At 47.1% G+C, this 26184-nt stretch overlaps 1 protein-coding gene and 1 long non-coding RNA gene across 2 annotated transcripts in view; both read left to right on the plus strand.

The window, feature by feature from the left end:
* The window catches only part of TMEM178B (transmembrane protein 178B), a 366274-nt gene that overhangs the window by 79991 nt on the left and 260099 nt on the right, over window positions 1-26184 (plus strand). The gene's annotated exons all lie outside the window — the stretch shown is intronic.
* Window positions 1043-25016, plus strand: LOC122235243. Its single transcript, XR_006213351.1, has 2 exons — window positions 1043-1227; window positions 24681-25016. It is a non-coding gene; the product is annotated as an uncharacterized LOC122235243 (long non-coding RNA).

Genomic DNA, 26184 nt, shown 5'->3' on the forward strand with positions numbered 1-26184 from the left:
TTGGAACTGGCGCAGTGTTACTCCCACCATGTAATACTGGCCAAAACAAGTCTTGTGGCTAAGCCCAAGTTCAAGGGGTGAGGAAGTAGATTCTGTCTCGTTGGTGAGAAGAACTGCAAAGTCACATGGTAAAAAGGTGAAGATGGGGACCGTGGATGCGTTCCGCCACAGATGAGTGGTCTCTGTTTAGCAAACACCGTGTTCTAAACAGGTGGGATGAAGAAAGCAAAGATCTGAATCTAAAATGGTCATCTATTCATAGGTAGTGAAAACCGAGTGATAGTTTAGTGTTTTGGAGTTGTGGATCGTTAACATTAAAAGGAAACTCAGAGAAACTGAGATCCCAGCTAAACCTTTATTTTATAGACTAAGAAATTTGTAACCCCAATTGGGGAAGTAATTTTCTTAGGGTTTTTGGTGATCAATGATCATAACTATTGAAACCTTGCTTCCCCCCCCCCCCCCAATATAATAATACCATTTGAGAGGCAGGAGTACACGTTTTTCTTTTCATAAAAGCCAAGTGAATATAACAACAGCATTATTTTAAAGATTAGGGCTTCTTATTCACAAACGTCAAATGTGAAAGTCACAGAATTTTAGCAGAATTGGCAGATGTGTTGATAGGTTGAGCGATTGGTTCGGAAATAATGACTGAAGAATGCTGTCATTAGAGGGGAGTAGGCACGTCAGTGCAATGATCAGAAGCAGCCTACATGGGAGCATTTCACCCTGATCTTATGTGTAGGATTATATAAATACTGCAGTGTTGGCATTTGAAGTCCTGTCCAGCACTGAGGTACAGTGGAGGGAATTAGGCTGGGATATAGGACTGGGGGTCCCGTGTTTACTTTGCTGCTGGTGTTGGGACCTGGGTACAATAGTCACCCCTGTGGTTCTTTTACTCGTTTCAAAAATGACAGATTGGACTAGATGGAATCTCAGGCCAATTCCAAGGCTAAGATTCTAATTGTTACATCAGTGATGGATATTCCATGGATTTTCACTCTATTGCTGTTACTAACAAAGACCTAATCTTCATTCAGTTGTGTTGGACGGAAAATTCCCCAAATAAGTGGCTTCCATAAAATAGAGGCTATTTTTCTTTATCATTAAAAAAAATAAATGAAAGTTTTGAGTTAGTAGTTCAGGGCTGATAAGACAGCACCGAGTATCACCAGGGATCTATGCTTCTAACTTCGCTGCCGTCTTCAGGACGTCTTCCAGGTGAATTTAAGGTTGCCTTGTGGATCAGGGTGGCTGCTGAAGCTCCAGCAATCATCATCATTTTAACAGGCCAGCAAGAGAGAGAAGTGGAGGAAAGGAAAAAGGCACTTGCCTCTCCTTTTTACAGACCTATTTATTTTGGAATAAGTTTAGATTTACAGAAAAGTTGCACAGAGTTCCCCTATATCCTCCATTCACCTTTTTCTAATGGTAACCTCATACATAACCATGGTACATTTATCAAAATCAAGAAGTTAACATTGGTACAATACTGTTAACCTAACTCTAGTCTTTGGGTTTTACCGGTTTCTAGAATAAGGCTCCTTTTTGGTCCCAGGATCCCATCCTGGGGACCACACTGCATTTAGTTGTCATGTTCCTCAGTCTCCTTTGGTCTAGGATGGTTTCTGTCTTGTTTTTCACCACTGCGACAGTTTTTAAGAATACGCGTCAGGTGTTTTGTAGAAAGCTCCCCAGTTGAGGCTTGTCTGATTATTCGTCAATGGTTAGACTGCAGTTTTGGGTTTGGGGGAAGAATCCACAGAGGGCGAAGTCGCTTTCTCATGGCATCGTATTAGAGTCCTTCGTCTCAGCGTGACTTGTTACTGGTGATGTTAGCCCTGATCGTTTGATTAAAGGGGCTCTGCCACGTCTCCACTGTCCAGTTACTCTTTCCCTTTCCAGGCTCTTTTTTGGTTAGAAGTTTCTAAATTCAAAACAAAACAAAAAGTTTCTAAATTCAGCTCACCCCCTAGGGAGGGGGCATTCAGGTTCGCCTCCCGGAGCCCCTTCCTTTCCCGGCGCGTTCCTGGAAGTCCCACACTTAGCCTCTGCTTCGACTGGCTGGAGTTGCGTACGGTGTAACTGATGTGAAGAGCTTTGGCTGGCATCCGCGGCCGGGTTCAAGTCCTAGCTGTGGCACTTCATGCACACTTTGAATTAGGCAAATTGCTTCTGTGTGTTGCAGTTTTTCCTCGGTTTAAAAAGGTGCTAATGACCGTACAGGCTCATAGGGTCGTCGTGAGGATTGAGTGAGCTTCTCCCACGTAAACGTGCTAAGGGTTGTGCCTTTGGTGGCACGTCGTTGGCCGTCAGCCTCGTTCTGTGGCCACACCTAGCTGTGAGCGAGGCTGGGAAATGTAGTCCTCTTCCCAGGAAGCAACACACGTAGCTAAAAACGGGGGCGCTGAGTCCAAGGAAGAGAAGGGGAGCTGGGTGTTCAGAGACCGCCAGCAGTGCCCGCCATGATCACTGTGCCCCAGATGTGGATGGCGAGGCCTACGGTAGGTGGGGCAGGGATGGGAGCATCCTTCGCCTTACAGCGCCTCCCTCGGAAAGGGTCCAAGGTGTTCTTGAGGTAGTCACTGTGGGCCCTGGGAGAGTGAGAAACAGATTGCAGCCCGAAGGGAGCTAAGCGGTCATCAGGAGTTCTGGGTCCTGCTGGCTTTACGTTATCGCTGGGGGAGAATTCGTCTCCTCGCCGTGTTGGTTTCCTAGCAAGGACGCCTGGTGAGCGGTTCACACTCCGCCCATGCTGATAGAAGCCACGATGCATCCATTTGAGAGTGTTTGATACGTTTGCTTTCTTAACCATGCACTTACTTGATCGTCCAGAAGGAAGAGATGGATGGGCTAGAAGGCTTTACAAAGTTCAGAGCCACACCACAACTCCCTTGTTGGCAGCGGGGTAAGAAGGAGCATCCTTGGGGATGAGGAGGGCTGACCTGCAGAGGAGCCTCGGGAATCACCCCAGAACCCGCCCCAGTGCCATCTTGCATGTCTCAGGTGCTCCTTCAGAGCCCAGGAACTGAGGCCTGGGTCACCGCCAAGCCTTGCCTTTGGGTTTCCAGGTTTGCAAGGAGGACACGGACAGGAAGGGTGAGGAGTGGCTCTGCCGTTGCTCCTGGGATCTAAACACTAACCACGGCTGTAACCCTGCATGGTGTGTCTGCTGCGTCACCTCCTGGAGTTTGGTCCCTGCGGGTGGCTTTGGATAGGCGTTCCCTCCCCTTATTTGTTCTTGTCAGGGTCCTGGCAACCGTTTCCTTCCAGTCTATTGTTAACTCTGCCAGATTCCTGCTTTTTGTATTTTTTTATTTTAAATATTTTTATTTTCAAGTGATCTCTACACCTAGCGTGGGGCTCACACTCACAGCCCCTGGGATCAAGAGTCCCACGCTCTACGGACTGAGCCAGCCAGACGCCCTTCATATTTTGTTTAGAGAATGATCGTGTTAGAAGTCCTATCTGGAGCTTGCTGTGTGGCTGAGAGTTAGTCCTTTAACCTCTCTGGGCTCCGGTCTCGTCCGTCAAATGATGATGTTGACTGACCGTATGTGATTGAAGATCCCCTCCAGCAGAAACTGCTCTGGGCTTCTTGATCTGACCTGAGGGAACTCATTGCTGGACACATTGTCCAGAGTTGCCCACCAGCATCCTGTCCTTCAGCGCGGGGCTTAAGAAATGACCTCTTGGCCCATGCAAACCTGAGGAACGCCAAGGTGTCCCTCGGTGTCATTGGTTTCTCTGCACGACTCCCGGGCAGCTCCAGCGCGGGGCGCCCCATGTGCCCCGTCTCCGCCACATGCAGCCTCACAAGGTAGGCACGGCGAGGGTGTGTAAATGGCATTGTTCTGCCAGTTCAACGGCTCCTTGCTCTGGTCAGGTCTTATTAGGAATGACAGCTCTGAAGCAGTTTTGTGCCTTTAATCACCTTGCCACATACAGGGGCCTGGATCTGTGTCACCGACGTCCCTCGCGCTCTTTCATCCCTTTGATCAGAGAAGGCGCCTGATGCGCCGTCTCACGATGGGCTTCCTTCCAATCCCTTAAACCGAACACATTTTGCAAAATGCTCCCGCCCGTGCTGTCCCCAAACGCATAATTAGTGAATAGAATGGAGCTATCTTCCAGATTCTGAGGCGGCTACCTCTCTGAGGCCCCTGTAAAAAGAATTCAGCCCCGGCAGGTGGTGTCTGGGGCCCCTCCCCCTGGGCAGCATCCTGGAGGCCGGTTTGGCTGTGGTCTGAGAGCTCCTTCCCATCGTTCACTCGGGGAACGTAGGTCAGCACTCCACCATATCGTTGCCTATACAGTTCTGTGAAAATCCCCTAATCTTCTCCCTTCCTTGTCCCTTTCCTGCTCTCACGTGTTCCCACACTTAGAATGCCCGCGGCCGGGCTTTTACATAGCACTTTACAGCTTGTGTTCTGTTTCTCATGTGTATTTTCAGAACTTGCCTGATTTTCACCACGTCCCTCTGAACTGGCCAAGACGGAGACCAGAAACCCGGCTTCCAGGGAGGTTAGGTGATTTGCTTAAGCTGGTGGAGATGGACCGCATCCCAAGCTGGGTCTTCGGTCCCTTCTGATCCAGGACCTCTGACATTTCTTGCTTTTGACTTGGTGTCATTTCATGGACTTCTGGCTGCAAGTTATTCTCCCGGTGACTGAATTTAATGCACACTTTACCTCCTCTCTTTCCACGGGTGAGCTCTGCCTTCGAGAAGGTTCTTCTCTTTGGAGAACTGCACGCAAAGCTCGTCTTTACTTGTGTATCTGGAGAATGCAATTTGTGGAATTCTATCAAAGATGCAAACTTGAGAAATTTCAATCAGGCAGGCTCTTCCCCAGATTTTGCTCTCATCTTCTCTTTTAACAAACGGTTCCTCCTGGATATTTTCTTGAACCTCTAATTCATCTAATTAATATCTAGGCACATGGCTTTTGAGGCGATAAAGGCTCTTACTGATCAAACGGTCCCAGTCTCAGGAGAGAATCATCGACGTGTTTGTTTGTAACATTCCTCCGATATTTATTGAAGTCTGGTCATGCCCAGAAAACTCTGGGGATACAAAGATGAAAAAGCTATTGGTTCTGGTCTCAAACCCGCAAAGATTACCGGGGCTGTTAGGCACTTGAGAGATTCTAGTGCAATTTCCCTCATCTTATTTTTAAAGTGTTTACACGTATGCCGGTAATGTTTAGTGATATTTGCACAACTCTGAATTAAAGAAAAACATTTCACCCACGATCCTGCCACACCCCCAAATCAAGCTGTTTTTAATAATTTGTGTTCTTTTTGTCCATGTAAGTACAGTCCATCGATTTTTCTTCAATATTATACAGATGTTGTTCCATATTGCCGTGTAGGCTTTTGATTTGCTTATCACGTGTAGGTTTGTGTACCTAGGCTTTACCTTTGGATACTTAGGTTTCCACATTTTTGCCATTGTAGAGCCTCAGTTGACAATTTTTTTTTTTTTTTTTTTTTTTGCGAATAACTTGACAATTCCCTTGGGTTTTTTCATTAGGCTCTATTTCTTGCAGTAGGATTGCCGGGCCAAAGATGGAATATTCTCTTGGTCCTTGGGAGGTACTGTCCTCCTGTTATTCGCGCGGTTCTGTTAACGCTATCATCAACAAAGTGTGAGTTAGTTTTCTTGAGGAGAATTGCCCCCGGGTGGAGTCCTTTGTATTCTAACAAATAATTCTTGGAATCCCTTGCAGTGACTGTCTTACGGCTGATTGAACCTTGTTTCCTTCATTGCAGTTCTCCTTTGTGATGTGGTCAGTGACAAAGAGCATGGGTGTGTGACTTAACCTGAAGCCTTGCATTGTTGATGAAACCTGGAGCCTTCCGTTGTTCATCTGCGGAGTGGAGGTCATCAGTTGTCTCTGAGTTGTGAAGGATCAAATAGTATAATTGGTGGAATTTTATTACCAGGGAGGTAATAAGCCAGGGAGGACCTCGTGGGGTTGGGGGCAGACGTGTGCAAACCGAGAAGGGTTTGGAAATGCCGCAGACAGAACTAATTCCAGACCAGTCCCTGTCAGTCAGGCCTTCGTTTAAGAGCTGTCTTCCCCTTACTAGCCCTACCGTTGTGGGTCCTGTACTGAGCGCCAGACTCCTGGGTGCTGCTCCTTTCCTGAAGGATGACTGGGACACTGGAGCAGATGCTGGGGGTGGTGATGGGGTGGGGTACACCTGCCATGGGTGGGAAAGTCGGCGCTCCTCTGTCACAGTCCTGTGCCTTGTTGCTTTTCAGTTCCCTCTGATTGCTTGCTCTGCACCACATGAGCGGATCAGTAGTTTTTTTGGTTTTTTTTTAATGTTTAATTTTGAGAGAGCGTGAGCAGGGGAGGGGCAGAGAAGGAGGGAGACAGAGGACCCAAGCAGGCTCTGAGCTGTCAGCACAGAGCCTGATGCACGGCTCGAACTCATGAACCATGAGATCATGACCTGAGCTGAAGTCACACACTCAGCTGACTGAGCCATCCGGATGCCCCAGTGGATCAGTAGTTATTACCTGCAATTACCAAACTACACATACACCCAAATATAAAATAAATACTTGATGTAAAACCCTTCTTTCAATCCTCCACGTTACTCTTCACTCCTTAATGTAGATCTAGTGTCTATTTACACATAGTGAATATTTTAGAGTTTTTGCTGTGTGACAGACACTATTCTAACTGCTTTCCGTGCCTTCTTTTATCCACATAACAATGCTGTGATGTAGGTACTAATGTTAAATTTATTTTCCTGTTTGGGAAAGAGTCTGGGAGCTCAAATAGCCCTCAATTAAGGTCCCTTAGTTGCTAAGTGTTAGAGCTAGGACTAGAAGTCAGGTATGTATGTATGTATGTATGTATGTATGTATGTATGTATCTATGCATTTATATTATTTATTTTGAAAGAGACCAAGTGAGAGTGGGGAGAGGGGCAGAGAGAGAGAGAGAGAGGGAGAATCTCCAGCATGTTCTGTGCTGTCAGCACAGAGTCCAACATGGGGCTCAAACTCACAAAGCTGAGATCATGACCTGAGCCGAGATCAAGAGTTGGATGCTCAATTGACTGAGCCACCCAAGCACCCTGAAAACTCGGGTCTTTAAAAACACTTTGCTCAGGGGCACCTGGGTGGCTTAGTCTGTTGAGGGTCTGACTCTTGGTTTTGGTTTGGGTCAAGATCCCAGGATCATGAGATTGAGACCTGAGTCAGGCTCCATGCTGAGTGTGGAGCCTGCTTATGATCCCCTCCCTCCTCTCCTTCCCTCTCTTCCTCCCTCTCTCTTTCTCTCTCCTTCTCTCTCTCTCCTTCTCTCTCTCTCCTTCTCTCTCTCTCCTTCTCTCTCTCTCCTTCTCTCTCTCTCCTTCTCTCTCTCTCCTTCTCTCTCTCTCCTTCTCTCTCTCTCCTTCTCTCTCTCTCCTTCTCTCTCTCTCCTTCTCTCTCTCTCCTTCTCTCTCTCTCCTTCTCTCTCTCTCCTTCTCTCTCTCCTTCTCTTTCTCCCTCCCTCCCTCCGCACTCCTTCACCACTCACATGTGTTCTCTCTCTCTCTCTCTCTCTGTCTCTCTCAAAAAAAGAGTAATAATAAAAAACCATTTTGCTCATTGGTGTTTCTGGGTTGTGTCTTGGCCAGACCCACACCCATGACTGATTCTGGATCCGGGTGCACGGGCACCCTTGCTGGCCTCAGTCTCCCTTGCGATCCTTCCGGGGGATGCTTGCATGTCCTATACACAAGGGGGGTGGTGGGGTGTCACAGGGGGAGAGCCAGTGAAGGGGACAGTGTCTCAGATGGGGTGGTGTGTGGAGGGTTAACAGTAGAATAGGCCTTGTGAGCATGTGTGAGTGTGGGCCAGGACTGTGTGCCTGCAACTGTTAATGGAGTCTGCGCGTTCATTTTCAGCAAATATTTGTTGAGTACCTACTGTGTGCTGGTGCTGGAAGGATTGCCACCATTTGTCGTGCACTTGCTGTGCTCCAGGCACTATAGTGGGTGCCTTATGCACATTTCCACTGTTCCTCCTGGTAATGCTTATGTTACATATTGCTCTCGTAGGGAAACTGAGGCACATAGAGGTTAAATTATTTGGTCAGAGTCGCACAGGTGGAGTGGAAGCATGATTTCCGCTCCCGGGACAGTGAGCGTGAAATAATGTATTTCATAGTTGCGTTTCATTTCGGTGACTCATTCATTCATTCACAAATCTTTCCTGAGAGCCTGAGAGGTGCCAGCCACACTACAAGGCACTGGATTAAAGAGTGAAACCCTGACTAGCTGCTGCCAGAGAGACTATTAATAGCATTACATAGAAAGTTCCAGACTCCTTTTACCCTGCCCTGATGAGGGTGTCAGGAATGCCCAACCCAGCACTCGGGAGAAGCAGGTTTGGTCACAGGGTCTCGTTGGCAGTAGCCAGTGAGGACCCTGCTACCTCCGGGCAGCACAGGATGCAACCCAGAGGACGACCTGAGCAGATCAAACAGGGACAGATGAGGACAGAAGCAATGACAGCCATGTCGGCTGAGGGAGGAGGAGTTCACGATCAGACGTTGAGGGTGTACAGCTTCCAGTTTGCTCTACATAATTACATGTAAATTCTATCCCAAAGCAAAGATAGTCATTTTCAATTAATTCTTTTGTTCTCCTCATTAGATCCTAGTTAAAACACTCCTTGAGGTATTCTTACAGGAGGAGACCTGATAAATTGTGTGTGTGTGTGTGTGTGTGTGTGTGTGTGTGTGTGTGTGTGTGAGAGAGAGAGAGAGAGAGAGAGAGCGAGAGAGAGAGAGAGAGAGAGAGGGGTAAATCCTGTAAGGTGGACTATAAGTAAGCTCCTTGAAGGCAAGAACCACGTCATCTATGAATCTGTTCCCAGTGCCCGGCACCATGCATGACAAGGAGTAGATACTCAATAAATGTATTGTTTCCTTCTTGAACTGGACAGATACTGTGCAAAGTGTTATGGAAACAGAACAGAACCAATCACTGCTTGACCACCCCCTTCCCAAACCTTTTCCCCTGGGTATTTGGGAAAGGCTCCATTGAGGAGGGATAGTTGAGTCAGATCTTCCAGAATGGACTGTGGTCATGGCTGAGGATGTGGGGATATGGAAGAAGACAGCCTATCTCATGGGAAAATTATAACCCCAACAACCTGCAAATCTAATTTGAGGCTGCATGACAATGACTTAGGCCTGGAATCTTTTTCTCTCCCCTGAATGTCAACCCCAGTCAATCCACAGTGGTTGCCTGAATTTGTGTTGAGGGAAGGATTTGGAGGTGCCCTACTGACGTTGTTTGGTGGCCGTGCTTGCCGTGGTGTGGGAGGGGTGCTGGCGGTATTTGTATCACAATTTGGCCATCCCCATTTTAGGTCTCTGGGCTTCTAAAGAAGACCCTCAGTCCTTCCTTTTGTCTCATCCCAATCGCTAAGGGGAGGCAGGTTCATGGTTCATGGTGCCAGCTCCACAAGGGCAGGGACCGTGCAGGTGAGAGAACTGGTTCTTTACTTTTTCATCTGGGTTCTCCATCAAAAAATTTCTTAGGAGGCTGAAGCTGCAGGCTTCATAGGCTTTGAAGAGATTCTAGGGGAGCTGCTCTCTTTAGAAACTCATCAACGAGGAATTCTGCATCTGGGAGGACTCAGAAACAAATATTTTCATGCTCTCCACTTTGTTATAACGCCTAATCGTTTCTTCTAAAGTTGTTGAGGTATGAACTGAACTAAAAAAGTTAAATTTCTAGATCACTTAAGCTTTAAGCTAAAACTTAAACATAGCGTCAAACAATCCTATCAGAAATAACTTGAATTGATGGTGAGGCTTTCTTCCTTCTCAAAGGGCTCACTCCTACCCGTCATTAAGATATAGCTGGTGATATTCTGTTATCCTAAGGTCAGGTGTTGTTCATTGCTGTGATGCAGTTGTGTCCCCAAAGGTCATCGGGGTGCTTGGCCCTCACTAAATGGTTCCAGGTTGCTCTGACTTTTGAGATCTTTGGTCTTGATTTTGTTTTCCTGTGTCCTATCTTGACACCAGAGGACCACCTCATGGCTGCTGTCAGTTGTCTGCTCTTAGGACTTTTCGTTTTATAATTTTCTGTGGCCTCCAAAGTCCCATAATTAAGCCTATTGGCTTTTGTCTAAAGGAAGCAGCACCAGGCCTGAACGAAGGCCTTGAGGGACTTTTATTACAATGAATACAGAACATGTGCTTCGTGTGTGTGTGTGTGTGTGTGTGTGTGTGTGTGTGTTTGGGCTTGTCCCGGAGACTCTTCTTACTTCCTTTTGGGTTCTCAGCTGGCTTTTCCTTGTCAACGAGGCTGTGTAAGTGAGCAGGTAAATGAGGTGTAACTGTGCTTAAGAGATTTGCTGATTTTACTCAAACTTAACACCACTGGTCTAGAGCATAACACTCCAGGCTGGAGAGCTCAGGATCTACATATACTTGGTAGAATTTGCTTCACTGTGCAGAAACTTGGAAAGGAAGTGCTCTCCTGCAGCCTAGCTCCCATTAAAGAATTTACTTTCTTGGATCAAGAGTTGTATCAAGGTCCGATATTATAAAAGTTAATAACCCACCCTGAAGGGTTAATGTCAATTTAGGCAAAGTGGTGGAGGAATTTGCCAAAAGGAAACCTTTTTGAAAAAAGGCATTTTGATTAATTAAACTTTTTGTTTCATTTTGGGAGACAGAGGGTCAGGAAAGGTTTTCTGATAAAAAGTCATCATTTGAAATGGTTCGTAGTATTAGTAGCTGGCAAGTCCTTTACCGTGGACACAATGTACTGCTGCTTAATATGCAATGTCACTCGCAGCTAATCCCTTTATTGATTTTTTTTTTCCCTCTGAATTTGCTGACAGCAGAAGATTAGGTCTAGAGAAATAGTTGCAGTTCAGGTTCTATTTGACAATATTTAGAATTTAAAGTGACCTTTAACAAAGAAAAGGCTGCATGGAGTGGGATTTAAGTGGTTCAGGACAGGGTGCTATTAAGGGCAGGGTAGAAGGGAATGCATTTTTAATGCCAGTGTCAGGGCAGGCCATCCTGGGCAAGTGTCCTTTGTCCTTAGGGCCACGTGAGACACCAGTGCCAGGCTGATCCTTGGCTTTGCTGCAAAGGAGATGAAGTTTGACTTTGTCCTGTTCAGTCTTTTTTTGTTTTTTTTTTTTTTAAATTAAAGTTTATTTATTTATTTATTTTGAGAGAGTGTGAGCAGGGGAGGGGCAGGGAGAGAGAATCCCAAGCTGCTCAACACTGTCAGCAGGGAGCCTGATGAGGGGCTCGAACCCATGAACCGTGAGATCATGACCCAAGGTGAAATCAGGAGTCGGATGCCCAACCAACTGAGCCATCCAGGTGCCCTGTGCTGTTCCGTCCTGAATGTACGGTACTCTCCCTTCCTTAACCCTCTCCCACAGTCCCTTTTTCTCTCTTGGCCTCATTGGTGTTGTCCACAGCTCTCCCTTGTGTAGTCCTCCCGGGCTGCACACCTGCACGGCACCGTGCTCCCGCACCACCTCCTACCTCCACCCACTTTTAAGAGGAAAGCGATCTGATTAGGATGTCAATAGTCTGTGGTCCTTAACTGTCCGTGAATTTAAGCCTTTGAAACAATAGGGGCTTTTATTCCTTTGAGCTTATTAACAGGTCAAATGGTGGAGGGAGAGAATTGGTAGATGTGGTTTAACAAAATAAGAATCTAAATAAAATACAAATACATATATGCAAAAGCATGACATTCATTCCAGCCTTGTCCTCAACTCTGCACTCTGCTTCTGAGGTCACCCTCTCTTCTTTCCCTTAGTCACGTTCAGGGGGACAAATTTCATACCCCATTGGTAGTTTTACTGTGTCAATCTGAGCTTGCGTTAGACTTGGTCATATTTTAGGTGTTATTTCACTGGGGTATATTCAAATCCAAGGGATGGGTACTATTTGAAGTATTCTCCTTTTACTTTTCAGCATCACCTGGCAGAGGATGGTGACGTCTGCATTAATTCCTGAATTGCATAGTTCCTAGTTGTTTGACTTGTCACCTAATTCCTCTGGTCCTTAGTTTCCTTATCTGAAATGAGAAATGTCACCAGATATCTCTAACATCACTTCCATTTGTAAAATTACAGGTTTTATTGTGCCCTGCCCTCTGTTGCTTCTCAGTCTCCTTCCAGAAGGCTCTGAGTGAGGAAATTCCACCACCATTCGTCTACCCACCATCCAGCTCTCACGTGCTGTGCAATAGTGAGGTGTACAGGGTAGGATGATGAGCGTTCAAAGGCTTCGGAAGGCGTGGTCCTCTTCCCAGGGAGTTTATATATTTGTTTTAGAGACAAAATGAGATGTATGTGTGTCTGACCTCTGGCTGTTTTATACAAGTTTGTATCATCACAGCAATGTGCTCATAAACATATCTTTACACGTATGGTTAGACTGTAAGCCCTTTGAGGCCTTAATACTATAGTAAGTTCTTGACACATGCGTGTTGAAGTTCATGATAAAGTATGTACAGTGGGAATGTGTAATCTTGGGGGCCACCAGTGTAGAGAGATGACCACAGAAGGGTCTTCTTCAAATCTACAGTGACTGTGAGTTCAGGTTCACAGCCAGGAGCTGGTAGCAGGAGCCACGGCCATGTGTGCCCTTCCTCTGTCACTGGTTCTTGAGTCTGGTCCTTGAATGCTTAAGGACCATGCTAAATGGTATCTGTCATTTCCTAAAACTCTTGACAATTCTCCCTCCCTGGGCGGTGAGCCTTTTCATGATCCACCATCCCCTTTCCTAGAATGCTGGTGTTTCCGGCTGCCCAACTAGGAGGTTCATCTCGACCCAAAGTGTCCTGCTTCCAGGGTCTACCCACCAGCTTAGACCCCTTGCCTCACCAGCAACATTGATATTTGGACCTTGTGATTCTTGTTCAGAGCTAGACCTGGAGTTGGCTAGTTCTTCTCACTCAGGCCTATTTCGAATTGCACACTGTTCCCTATTAGCTTACATCTGAGGTCCTCATGCCTTGAAGCTGGACCTGCAAGAATTAAAATATTGGGAAAAATTAGGGCTTAGGAATTTTGGGGTTCTGGAAATTCAGAAGTCTGTCTTGGGCATCAGGAGCGACTCAAGCCTGCTATGCATTGGCCTCAAGACACCACGATTGAGAAGACCTTCATAATTAAGGACACATTCTTTGAAGCCAAGAATGTTTTTGGACTCTTCTTTTTGGATTTCAGTCCAATTGTAGGTCATGGGCTTTCTGGAATCACACAAGGGAAAAGAAGTGGGTCACCTGGCTGGAAAGAGTTAGTGGGAGAAACTGAGAGATGGGATGATGTAGATGCTGGCATTGACTGGTCTGCTTGGTGTTTATCAAGACCTGGAAGTGAATCATTGAAGCAATACTGTTGTCCTAGAGGTTATGGAAGTCTTGCATTTTGTCACGTATTTGGAGCCTTTTATTGGAAAATTACATGTGTGTGAGTGAATGAGTTGTACCTTAACTGGCCAAAGTTTCTCCTCATCAAAACCATGTTGACTCTAAGTCCCACAAATTCTAAGTCCGGGGTTATAAGAGCTGTGTCCTTGCTGGCCTCTTCACAGACTTCAGATCTTCCAGCAGCGTGGGCTCAGTGAACCAAGGATGGTAGAAAACTGTTCTTGACCTTTGGCACCTTCATAGCTCACCCTCTCCCTGCCGTCAACATGCTTCCTCCCAAATTCCTTTGCTTTGCCCTTCGTTATCCGAAATGCAAATGGGACTAACTTGGTAGACGGTCAGAAGTAGTGCTTTAAGTCAAAACTTTTCATTCTTTCAACAGGCCTGGGATTGGAGTTCTTTGTGTTATGCTCAACCAATGGTTCTTTGCTAGGCATTAGACGTGTAGAGAAGTGTCATTTTCTGATTTCAAATCATTTGGAAGCACCTATTTATATCGTAACCTATATATATAACCTAACTGAGCCAAATAGATCTCTATGTTTACTAATGCGACATTTCCTTAGACTTGATTTCCAGCTTGCTTTTTCCTCCTCCTCTTTCCTGCCCCCCTTCCCAAATCACACTGTAAACTGTTGAGGCTGTATTAACTTTCTCCCCCAGCATCCAGTGCAGTGTCTGATACCTAATCACATGAGTAACATACCATATATATATATATATATATATACACACACACACATATATACATATATACATACATATATATGTATATATACACAAACATATGTGTATATATATACACATATATATGTATATATATACACACATATATATGTATATATACATACACACACATATATATACATAAATATATATGCACACACACATATATATGTATACACACACACACATACATATGTATATATATGACATGGATATATATGATAACGTGGATAATTGGGAACATTGATGATTCTGATGTTTGATAACCAAGAGCATTTTCCTGGCAATGGCATGTTCTAAGCTGAGGGTTGTGGGTGTGTCCAAATGCTGGCCCCCTCACTGCACAAAGTAGCCAGCTTTGGCCTCTGAAAAGGAACCTCACCTTCAGACATGGCGTCAGCCTCCAGCTGGATGGTCCTCCCAGCTGGGATCCTCTCCCTAATGCCTTTTTGGAAGGTCTTTCCTTCACTTGGAGGGTTTTAGCCAAAGGGGAGAGATTTTTTATGGTTTTCCTGGGGGAGTATCCCACAAGGTCTGCTCCAGAACAGCACAGACTGTTAGCCACCAGTAACGAGAAGGGCAGTTTGTTGGGACACAGGTCATAGAGTGAGATTCTGAAGAGCATATCTCCTGCGTTGTGTTGCACGGCGTTTTGCACAGTTGTTCAGTAAGTGTTGACTGAATTGTACCTGGTTGGGTTGTTCTGATTCTCACCATCTTTCTTCCCCTCCTATTGTTCTTTAGGGATTCTCTGGTTCCTCCTATTGGGTTTAGGAAGTTCACAGGGGTGTCTCATGTATGTTTCCAAATGTTGTTTCTTGGCTACTTGGTGGGCTCTGACATTTCCTTCAGAATGTGTCAAGATCTGTCTTCTCTGACAGTGACACCTGCCTATCGGCCTCTTCTGCTCCCCTGCTAGGGTCTCTTGCTTGTCTCCATGTCTGATGTGGGGGAATGCTTGCTCTCCTGGTCTGTTCTAGATTTGGGCTGGTCCAGCTTGCTGCCACACTCTGACTTCCCAGGAGCCTGGCGCTTGCTTGTAATTTCATCAGAAAGGGAAGGATTGCTCCCTCCGTTTCGTGGGTCACCCACCCATGCTGCCTTGTATGGGGGAGGGTAATGTCTTATGGAGATTTTTGGCAAGTGGCACTTCCATTTGTTTTGTTACACCTCTCTCCCCTGGGGCTCTGGCATGAATCCCTGGGGCCAGGAGCCGAGGGACTTGAGCAACACATCCTACTGCGTTTGGAGTCACTCTTCCCTCATTCTCATCCATTGTCCTGGGACCAATCTCTGCACAGTGACTTTGTCTCAGGATGGATATTTTCTCCGTCTACTTGGTCTTTGGTGCATATGAACTAATGGGAGGCCCAGAGAGGGAAAGCAATAGGTAATCCTAGGACTAGACTGCAGATACTCTGAATTCCACTCAGCACCTCTTGCTCTGAGCTGCGGCTGCCCTACTGACCCTCCAGACGTGCCCAGACATGTCTAAAGCCCCAGGCAGTCATGGCTTAGGCTTGTGATGGTACTTTGAGTGCTTTTTCTGGGGAGTGTGTATTTAGCATCTCATTCAGAGCCTTGCACAGAGCAGGGCTTCATAGATAGCCTTAATTATAATATTCATATGGACTTCGGTTCTTGATCTGTTTCTTAGAATTCTTTCCTTCTGAAACTTCAATTTCTTGAAACCTTTTGATCCTTAATAACATGGCCTCTCCTGCCCACTGTGACTTGCTACCATAAAAAAAGAAAAACAGGGTTGAGGGGGTATGCGTGTGTTGGGGTGAGGAGAGAAAGCTGTTATCGAGGAGTCAAGGTGACAGGTTGAGTTCATGGTCAAAGAGTCAAGGTAATGGGTAGGAAAGCAGAGTTCATCCTAAGGGTCCAGGTAGGTAGCCAAGAGCCAGGAGGGTGGTACCAAAAGCAGTGGTCTAGAGAAGGAGCTGGGTTTTGGAAACTGGATGCCTTGTCAAGGTCGCAGGAGTTTTTTAGGTGGACTGGCTTGGCTTCCAGGAACGCACAAAGATGACTCAGAGGGGTTCTTGAGAAGATACACCTCAGATGGGAAGGGGAAGAACTGGGGCAGTCCAGGTCTTACCCTCCCTCTCCAGGTCTCTGCTGCTTGCTCACCTCTTTTCCCCAGCTTCCCCACTGCCTCTCTCCCTCCTAACTTTACCCCGCCTTTTATTTTATTTATTCTGGTTTCCTCGGCACCAGCTTGATCTCATGACACCCTTTCAACTCCCGCCGCATTCTTTCAATGCTTCTGGTGTCCTTTTCGGTTGAGGGAGGATTCCATTGGCTCAGTTCAGGATCTTGTGCTGGGCCCTTGTCACTGGTGGCTGTGGCCCCGGGATCAGCTGGTGCCCGGCAGAGGGTCACATGGTTCAGCACACGCTCTTTTGAGCAGCAGGGACGATAAGCGAAGCTTCTCTTAGAAGGCGGGGCTCCAAGAAAGGATTTCTCTGGGTTCTTGGAGGTAGAGCTGAGAGAACTGTCACAAAGGTGGTCTCCTGATTCCGTGGGGCAGGGAGTAGCCTCACTAGGGGCTGCCGAATGCGGGCTGCGCTCGCTTCAGGGCTCCTGCCTCTGCGGCGTCGTTGAGGAGTCAATGATGATCACGCACGTGGAAGCATCACGAGTCCCCTTGGATAGCACAGAGCCCTTCTCTTCTACATGCACTTCTTCGATGTTTTAAAAATGACTCTTAATACATGAATTCATGTAGTTTCTGTGTTGTGTGTAATAGCCAAATCCGTGTTCACCTTCATGCACCTGAACTCCTTAGGTCTTCACAATATCCCTGTGAGGGAGAAGGGATCTGGCTGGCATTTTAGGTATGCGGTAACTGAGTCAGGGCCAAGTTGAGAGGCTTTGGTCTGGGCGTTCTGACTTCCATTCCTGCCCCTCTTTACTCATGCGTCATACATCTGTATGCAGAGCATTGTACATCCCTAGGTGTTACGAGGAGATAAAAAAGAAATAAGCTTACATTCTAGTTAGGATAAGCTGCAAACAACATCCATTAAGACCGTCATTTGAGAGCTGATTGCTGTGTGCTGGTGATTGTGACCTTGAAGTACTCACACAAGAGGACACACAAAAATTACAGGCTGCCTCGAAAGTCTGGGATGCGCTGTGGATTGAAGATAAGCCGAGAGAGAATCAAGGTCACGTACTTGTCCAAACCGGGCAACCCTGCAAACAGCCAAGGTTATTTGTTGGTAGTACTGAGCCAGAAGGTGTCTCTGGATCCTGCTCGAGGAGCTCCAGGGCTGGGTGGCCTGATGGGGAATTAATTGACGAGGGATCTGAAGCCCAAACTGAGGAGGTGGCTGTATCCTTGGGAAGAAGAGAGAGGAGGCTGCACAACTATGAAGGTCCGTGCCGAAGCGGTGGTGCATCTTCTAACAGTTTGCAGAGGGCTTCACGACAGGTTTTCTGAGCTGTTTTATTGTAACCAGAAGGAACCTCTGGTGACAGGAGAGGATCCCTCACTGCAGTGTACTGGAATGTAGCCGAGGGGGAGGCATGAAGAGCTGTTTCCAGGAGGAAGGCTCTGACAGGTTGGCCACTAGAGGCACAAGAGGGAAGTCAGAGCTCTCCCAGGTAGGGGGAGGGGGCACCCATGGGGGCAGCCACTGACACCATAAGCAGGTACGCAGAGCAATAGGAACTTAGGGGCAGGCTGTATACCGCTGGGTCAGTGCATGGAGGTCTGGCAGCCAGTGGCCGAGCCTCCAGAGGCTCACGTAGGGCCAGGAATCAGCCATCCATCCCAGCCAGGGGGAAGGTAGAGCCCTCAGCTTGGCCATCCCCACAAACCTTAGTCCTGGGAACCTAAGGCAGGACTGGTGTGCAAGGTCAAGACCGAGTCAGTGGTGGGAGTGTGGTGCTTGACTGGAGCCTGGGTTTAGAGAGGGGCGGCCCAAGTTGTGGGGAGGGGAGGGCTCTGAGTGCTGAGAACTGTAAGGTGTCCGCCGAGCCCTGTACAGCTCAGGGTGCTGAGCCCTGTACAGCTTTGATGTGGAAGCCAGGAGGGTGGGGTGCAGAATCTGGGGTTCAGAGAGCCAAAGTGACGGACTCAAGACCATTCTTGGCCAGGCTGACGTGGTGCTGGATTTTCTTTATCTTTTACCTTGTTTTGTTTGGAACATTGTAGTGGACTTTTTTGTATAGTGATACATGCACATTGTGATTCATCATCTTAAAAATATCAAAGGATCTACAAGGAACATTTTTTCCCCTTTAATTTCTCTGATCATCCAATCCCCCTTCCACAGACAACCGATATTATTAGTTTCCTTCCAGAGATGTTTTATGTGTGTTCAAGCATATGCCTATATATCTATTTATCATTTTTCCCCACTTCTTAAATAAACGTGATGTATTTTGCATGCTGCTCTGCACCTTGCTTATTTCCACTTAATTTATCCCATAAGGCTTTCCATATCAGTTTATAATGAGTTGTCTTTTTAAAAATGCTGTATTGCCTTCTATTGTGTGGATATACCATAACTTATTTAGCCAGTCTCCTTCTGATGGAAATTTAGGTTGCTCTTGTAAGCAAAGTGGCAAATGAATAACCTTGTACGTATGTCATTTCACACCTGTGAGGCTGCGTCTCCCAGATAAATGACTAAAAGTGGAATTTCTGGGTCAAATCGAGCCTTTGTAATTTTTAGAGATATTGATGAATTGCCCTTTTGAGAGGTTGTACAAATTTACAAAATTTACACTCCAAGAGCAACTCACAAGTGTGTCTGCCTGCCTGCCCGCCCCTCACCACACAGTGTGTTATCAAACCTGGGGACCTTTGCCAGAATAGTTGTTGAAAATGCCATCTCAGTGCAGGTTTAATATATTCTCTCTCTTTGAGTACTCTTGAGCATATTTGCATATTTTAAGGTCCATGAGCTATCTGTTCACCTTTTGTTTATTTTAAAATTGGATTGTTGGTCTTTTTCTTAGTAATTTTTAGGTGCTTTTCATATATGAGGGAGATCAGTGCTTTGTGATTTTTTTCCTAGTCCTTTGTTATTTGAATTGCAAATATTTCTTTTTTTTTAATTAAAATTTTTTTAATGTTTCATTTTGAGAGAGACAGAGTGTGAGTGGGGGAGGAGCACAGAGAGAAGGAGACAGAATCCGAAGCATGCTCCAGGCTTTGAGCTGTCAGCACAGAGCCTGACGCGGGGCTCATACGCACGAGATGCGAGATCATGACCTGAGCCAAAGTCTGACGCTTAACCTGCTGAGCCACCCAGGTGCCTTCTCTGTCTCTTGATTTTGCTTATGGTGGTTTTTATTGCGCAGAAATTTTGTATTTTTATGGAGGCCAGCTTCTCAGTAATTTCTCTCAGGGATTTTGTGTCATAGTGGTAAAGGATTTCTCCCTCTATGGCTACAGAAGAGTTTTCTCACAGTTTCTTCTAGTACTTTGATGACTTAACTTTTTTTTCCAAACAAATATTTGATCTCCTTGGGAATTATCCTGGTTTAAGGTGTAAAAGTATGTCTTCAGTTTAATTTTTACCCAGGTTTTGAATCCCATTTATAAATAAACCATCTTTTTCCTACTGACTTGAGATGACACCATTACCCTGTTAGGGACTGAACTGAATCACTCCAAAGTTCCTGTGTTGAAGCCCTATCCTCCAGTGTGACTAATTTGGAGTTGGGGCTTCAGGAAGTAATGTTAAATGAGGCCATAAGGCTGAGGCCCTGCCTGGATAGAGCTGGTGCTCTAAGATCCCAGTCCCTCCCCTCTACCTTCCTCTCTGTGCGCCACAGAGGAAAGGCCATGTGATGATAGAGCGAGGCAGCTAGGAGGCGATGTATCCTCAGAAAACAGCCCTGGCACCTTGATCTTGGGCCTTGTTTCCAGATTGGGAGAAAATAAATGTTATTTAAGCCACCTGTCCATGGTGTTTTGTCCTGGAAGCCCGAGCTGGCTAATCCATACCAAATAGTCAACGCCTATGTGTTTTAGGCTGACCCTGGGTTTTCTGAATTCTGGTCCAGTTCTCCTACCACATCACATTGCCCACCGACTAGGCAACAAGGAAAGAGTTGGGGCTTCTAAATCATGGAGAGACTGAGGGACATGCTGGGAAAAGTTTGTGGAGAGCAGGTAGTAGGGAGGGACTGAGAGCAGCTGAGACGTTAGAGAGACTGGAGACAGCTGTCAGGGTGTAGGGCCGGGGTGGGGGAGTTGGGGAGCCATAGGTGACCCAGCCCGGTGAGGGAGAGATTGCAGTGGCTGGCCCAGTAGAAAGAAGGAAGCACGGAGACAGATATCCTGGGAGCAAAGGGGATGGGGGAGGGGGCGGAAGGCTGCTGCGACCTGGGCAGGAGACAGGAGAGAATGGGGGCTGTGTGGTGTTCTTCATTTCCAGGTGTCTATCTCACTGTCTTAGTGGTTCAGTTTCCATGTACTTCTGATGGCCTCATACCTGCCATCAAACCCTCCAACTCCTTAGAGTCTCCCTCTGCTCCCCAAAACATGGCTATGATGCGTACTTGGCGCTCTAACTCCCTGGGGTGGAGTCTTATTATTTATCTTTATCTAGAAAATCTTAATGTATTCCGTCTTCTTTAAGCAAGAAAAACATAAGTGAATAGAAATTTCTCCAGTAATAGCTGCCTGTTCCCTCTTTTAACCATTCTGTTCCCACCTTGCTCCCTGGCTCCCCTGCCCCTCTGCCCCTCCAATGACTTGGGTTTGTCCTGACTTCTTCCCTCTCTAGCCTCTACTTTGTTTTTCATTTTTTTTGGGAGAGGTAGAGAGAGAGAGAGAGAGAGAGAGAGAGAGAGAGGGAGAGGGAGAGAAAGAGAAAGCTAGTGAGCCCGAGAGAGGGAAGAGTAGGGGAGGGGGAGGGAGCCTTAAGCAGGCTCCATACCCAGCACGGACCTGGATGCGGGGCCCCATCTCATGACTGTGAGATCGTGGCCTGAGCCGAAATCAAGAGTTGGACACCAACTGAGCCACCCAGGCGCCCCTCCAGCCCTTCCTGTGGAGTGCTCCTGCTCTTAGCTCTGCTTTCTAGATGCTGGGTTCCCTTCTGAAAGCCACCTTGCCAGGCTGGTGCTGCACCAGTTCTGTTTCATTGCAGTGATTGGAGTGGTTCCCTGAGGCCTTGCACAACTACGTAAGAGATGGCTGTCTGTCTGTCTTCTCTCACTCTGCTTCTGTGTGCTGGCTGCTGATTTCAGTGAAGCCCCGAGTGCAAACCCCGAGGGGCCCAGGAGCAATGTTCATTGTACTTAGGGAGGCGTTGGGCAGCCTCTCAAGGAGTGGGTTACTCCATTAGGATGATTTGCTCTTCTCAGCTCCCTCATTTTGGATTCCTGGGATCCCAGAGGGCATCCACTCACCACCTCTTTGCTCCTATGCCCTGAAAGTACGGCTGCCATGCAGCAGAGGTCCTAGCCCCACGTGTAGGGAGAGCGATGCTGCACCTGTCCCTGCAGGAGCAGGTCAAATCCAAGGGGCCAGGAAGCCAGTGTAGACGAGGAGGGCTCCACATGTGTCCTCCTAGTCCATGCCTCTAGCCGTACTCTGTACTCTGGCTGCATACTGATGCCTGGACAACCAGGACAGCCCCCTGCCTGAGTTCTCCACTCGGTACTCTGGCATCAACCCAAACGATCGCCTGTGGGACTCCACCAAGCTCTGGCTCTGGAGTAGTTTGCTCCCATTGAGTCAACCGTGGGTTCGTTGGGCGCTGGCAGGCCCCACGCTACCCCTTCCCCCCCATGTTCTACATCCCACCAAGCTGAAGAACATGGTCCTCATCCTTTCCCCAGCATTCTCTGGTGTCCTCAGCCATCCATGACCTTCCCTCCCTCCGCCAGCACCGGGTGGTGTTCACCGTGTGCTGTATCCTTTGTGCTTTCCTGGGTCTCCGTCTCATTTGTCCTGTTGGCATCCATCCGCGGGGCCAGCACCTGCGTGCACTAGGGGAGGTGAATGGGATGCACAGGTGATTAGTGAGATGCTCCTGGGAGGAGATCAGCAGGAGGTGAGCGGCCCGGCCCCCCAGGAGGGTCTCTTGCCATTAAAACTTGGATGATGTGCCTTTGATTTTTGTTAAGGGAATGGGTGGATTTCTTCTTGAATATGATTGTATTCTTTCTTAGTGGATCCCAGAAGACAATATTTTATGGGAGAAAAAACTTAAAATACAAAAAAAGAAGGTACAGTAGGTGGAACTCTACAGTTCTGTTTTTTCACTCAGCGTTATATTTTGGGGACTGTTTCTGTCTCAGTATACACGGTTCTAGGTTATTCATTTATTATTTTTTTTAACGTTTGTTTATTTGTGAGAGAGACAGAGAAACAATGTGAGTGGGTTAGGGGCAGAGAGAGAGGGAGACACAGAATCCGAAGCAGGCTCCAGGCTCTGAGCTGTCAGCACAGAGCCCAACGTGGGGCTCGAACTCACGAACTGTGAGATCATGACCTGAGCTGAAGTCGGATGCTCAACCGACTGAGCCACCCAGGCGCCCCTAGGTTATTCATTTAAACTATCCTAGAATATCCTATCCTGTGAATATAGCCACACTTGTCTCCTACTTGATGGACCTTCAGTGCCATACGGAGCATCCTTTGGGACCTCTCCTTCTTGGCACATGTGCAGGAGTTTGTCCGGGGGGTGGGGCATGATTTGGGGCCACTGGACATCAACATCACCAGTTCACTTGATTTGGTCAAGTGTTTGTAACAATTCACACTCCCATCAACCGGTCGAAAGCTTCTTTCCCCCCGACTCTTTACCAAACATTGATATTCTCTGACTCAGGTTTTTCTCTTTTGATTGGGTGGTGGAATGGGGGGCAGCATTTCCAGGAAGTTTAAAAGAAAAATTCCACCTTGGCTTTGACCCACGATCATCAGGTTCTGGCTAGGGGACACTAAGTGGTGCTATCCTCATGGGTCAGAGGCTTGTCCCACATGGCGACTTGTCTGGTTATGGGTGTTCAGACTGTACTTGGTGCTGTGTAGTCAGAGTGATGTTTCTTTTGTCGTGGAAGTGAGGATCTCACAGACGCGGGGTGTAGACGGGTTGGAGAAGGTCACTGGTGTAACCAGGGTTAGAGTGGCTGGATGTGGGAGGCGGTGGTGTCGGTCCTTGAGGCAGGAGCAGGGTGGTAGGATGTGGCCAGGGTCGGAGCCTGCGGGGAGAGCCCTGAGCTGGGGTTGGGGTGGGGGCGGAGGGCATGCCAGAGCTGGCTGAGGAAGCACACCAGGCAGGAAGGAGACGGGCCGCGGGCAGCCTGTCTCCTAGGATGTGCATTTCTTTTTGCCAAAGCATGCCAGATAGGTGCTCACTGCATGTCTTAAAAAACCTACCTGGCATCTGACACATATAACAAATCTTCATCTTACATGGATATCGTATGGCTGAAGATATAATAATAACCATTATGGAGAGTTTCCATTGTAGCAGGTGTTAAGTGCTTTTCCTGTATTACTTCACTGAATTCTCATAGTACTCTCGAGGGGGTAGATATTTGTATCCTATCCCTTTAAGTGGAGGCACAGCGGGCTTCATTAATTTGGCCACGATCATACACCAGAGAGTGTCAAAGCTAAGATTTAACCTCAGGCAAGCTGGCTCCAGGGCCCAGGCTCTCAACCACAATAGGGCTGATGGACACAGCACAGAAGAGTAATTCACTATTCATATTTTCATACTTGGGTTTGAGTTTTATTTCAACGAATGAGTCAGGCTAAGTTAACACTTCTTTATTCTAGCCAAGCCATTTAGCTTAAAGGAGAAAATGGTCAATTTTGTAAAATAGAGGGGCTCCTGGACGGCTCACTTGGTTAAGCATCTAACTTCGGCTCAGGTCCTGATCTCAGGGTTTGTGAGTTCAAGTCTGGCGTCAGGCTCTGTGCTGACAGCTCAGAACCTGGAGCCTGCTTTCGATTCTGTGTCTCCCTCTCTCTCTGCCCCTCCCCTGCTTTGCACTCTGTGTGTGTCTCCCTCAAAAATAAGCATTAGAAAAACTAAAATGTATAAAAAGATATTTTGGTAAAATAGAGATGTGAAGAAAAACATAATTTATTGGGGCCTTCTACTTTGTTTCTGTAATCTTTAGTTTCCATTCAGTTTTTAGCTAAGGCACACAGCAGGTTGAAGACTGAAATAATCATCTGGGTTTGGTTTCTCATCTACAACCCAGCTTCCTCCATTCTTGCCCCAAATACACATATGCTCACACACGGATACCCGGGGACGGACACACACACACACACACACACACACACACACACACACACAGTTTCTCGGAATTAACTGGTAAAGAAAATCAGGATTATATAACTCCCTTTTCAGATGAAAACTGGAAAACTCTGTAATCAGGATTTTTTTCCCCCTAGCTGAAATCAAACCTTCATTTAGCTGTTTAAAAACATCTGGGCAGCTGTCTGAATTTTTTTTTCTTTCTTTTTTTTTTTTTTACTGGTTCAGCTTGTTGGAAATGACTGGCCTTTTGCCTTCCAGAGATGCACACTGAGGGTTGCAGACCCACCTTCAAAAAAGCTACCCAAAGTCTCTGTCCATGTATCTGATCTTGGACCCCACCTCCGAGCAGCAGTGGCAAAGTAGAGCCATTTGTGCTGTGGCATCTGCAATTTTGGTGACTCATGAACGATCATCTTTTCTCTGAAGGAGCAGGAATGAAGAATTTGCGACCAGTTTATCTTCTCGCTGTCCCTCCCCTTTAGGACAACTGCCTCATGCTGGATCCTTAATTTAAAGAAAATGGATGTTTCCCTCTGGCCTGAAAGCTGGGGATTCTTATCAAAAGTGACATTAAAAAAGTGCCAGACTGGCCTCCTCCCTCTCGCCTGCCCATCCTTCATCACTCCTGCCCGTCTCCATCACTGTCTCCCCATCTCAAGAGCTGTCTCCACTTCCTGGGTCCCTGGAGAGAAAGCATGAGCTCATTGTTCTCCAGTGAAAAACCAGACTTGGTCTCCTTCTCGCCTCGTTTGTCTGTCAGAGCCTGGAGATTGATGGTCCTTCCAGCAGCCGAAACTGCCTGGGGAAGCCGAAGCCTCCTTCACTGGGTGTCTGCACCCTGTGGGGAGGGGTATGGGGAGGGCAGTGAAGGCTTGGGGCTCTGAACTTTCCAGAAGGTTATTAGGGCTGTGATGGGAATAAGGGAACGGGTTATTTACTACACCCTCAATGGTGATTTAAAGCCGTACCTCACCTTCTCCTCCTCTCTCAGGCAGCTGGTTTCAAGCTGGAAAATACATGAGCACATGGAGAAAAGCCGCAGCCAGACCTTACCGGGAAGACAGGTGGTGTGGGGCAAGCCCAACAACGCCTCGTTCTTTATTTCCTTTGGTGAGGGAGTTACTGTGTAATGACATTTTAAAAATGCCATGTCAAAAACCTGCTGAAAGATTCAGAACTGTCTACTTTTCTGGGGGAAAAGGCACTCAGAACCCAGGAATGTGGAAATTAGGATAAAGAAAGTAGATCGTACCAAAGATGAGGTGAACTTTATTCATTAAAAATTTTTTTTAGGGGCGCCTGGGTGGCTCAGTCGGTTGAGCGTCCGACTTCGGCTCAGGTCATGATCTCACGGTCCGTGAGTTCAAGCCCCGCATCAGGCTCTGTTCTGACAGCTCAGAGCCTGGAGCCTGTTTCAGATTCTGTGTCTCCCTCTCTCTCTGACCCTCCCCTGTTCATGCTCTGTCTCTCTCTGTCTCAAAAATAAATAAAACGTTAAAAAAAAAAATTAAAAAAAATTTTTTTAATGTTTATTTTTGAGAGAGAGAGAGACAGAGTGCGATGGGGGGAGGGGTGCAGAGAGAGGGAGACACAGAATCCGAGGCAGGCTCCAGGCTCTGAGCTGTCAGCACAGAGTCCGACGTGGGGCTTGAACTCATGAACCACATAATGATGATGACCCGAGCCGAAGTCGGACGCTTAACTGACTGAGCCACGCAGGCGCCCCAGAGACGAGGTGACCCTTAGTACAGGAGATCGTGAA

The sequence above is a fragment of the Panthera tigris genome, chromosome A2, assembly GCF_018350195.1.
Source record: "Panthera tigris isolate Pti1 chromosome A2, P.tigris_Pti1_mat1.1, whole genome shotgun sequence".
NCBI lineage: Eukaryota > Metazoa > Chordata > Mammalia > Carnivora > Felidae > Panthera > Panthera tigris.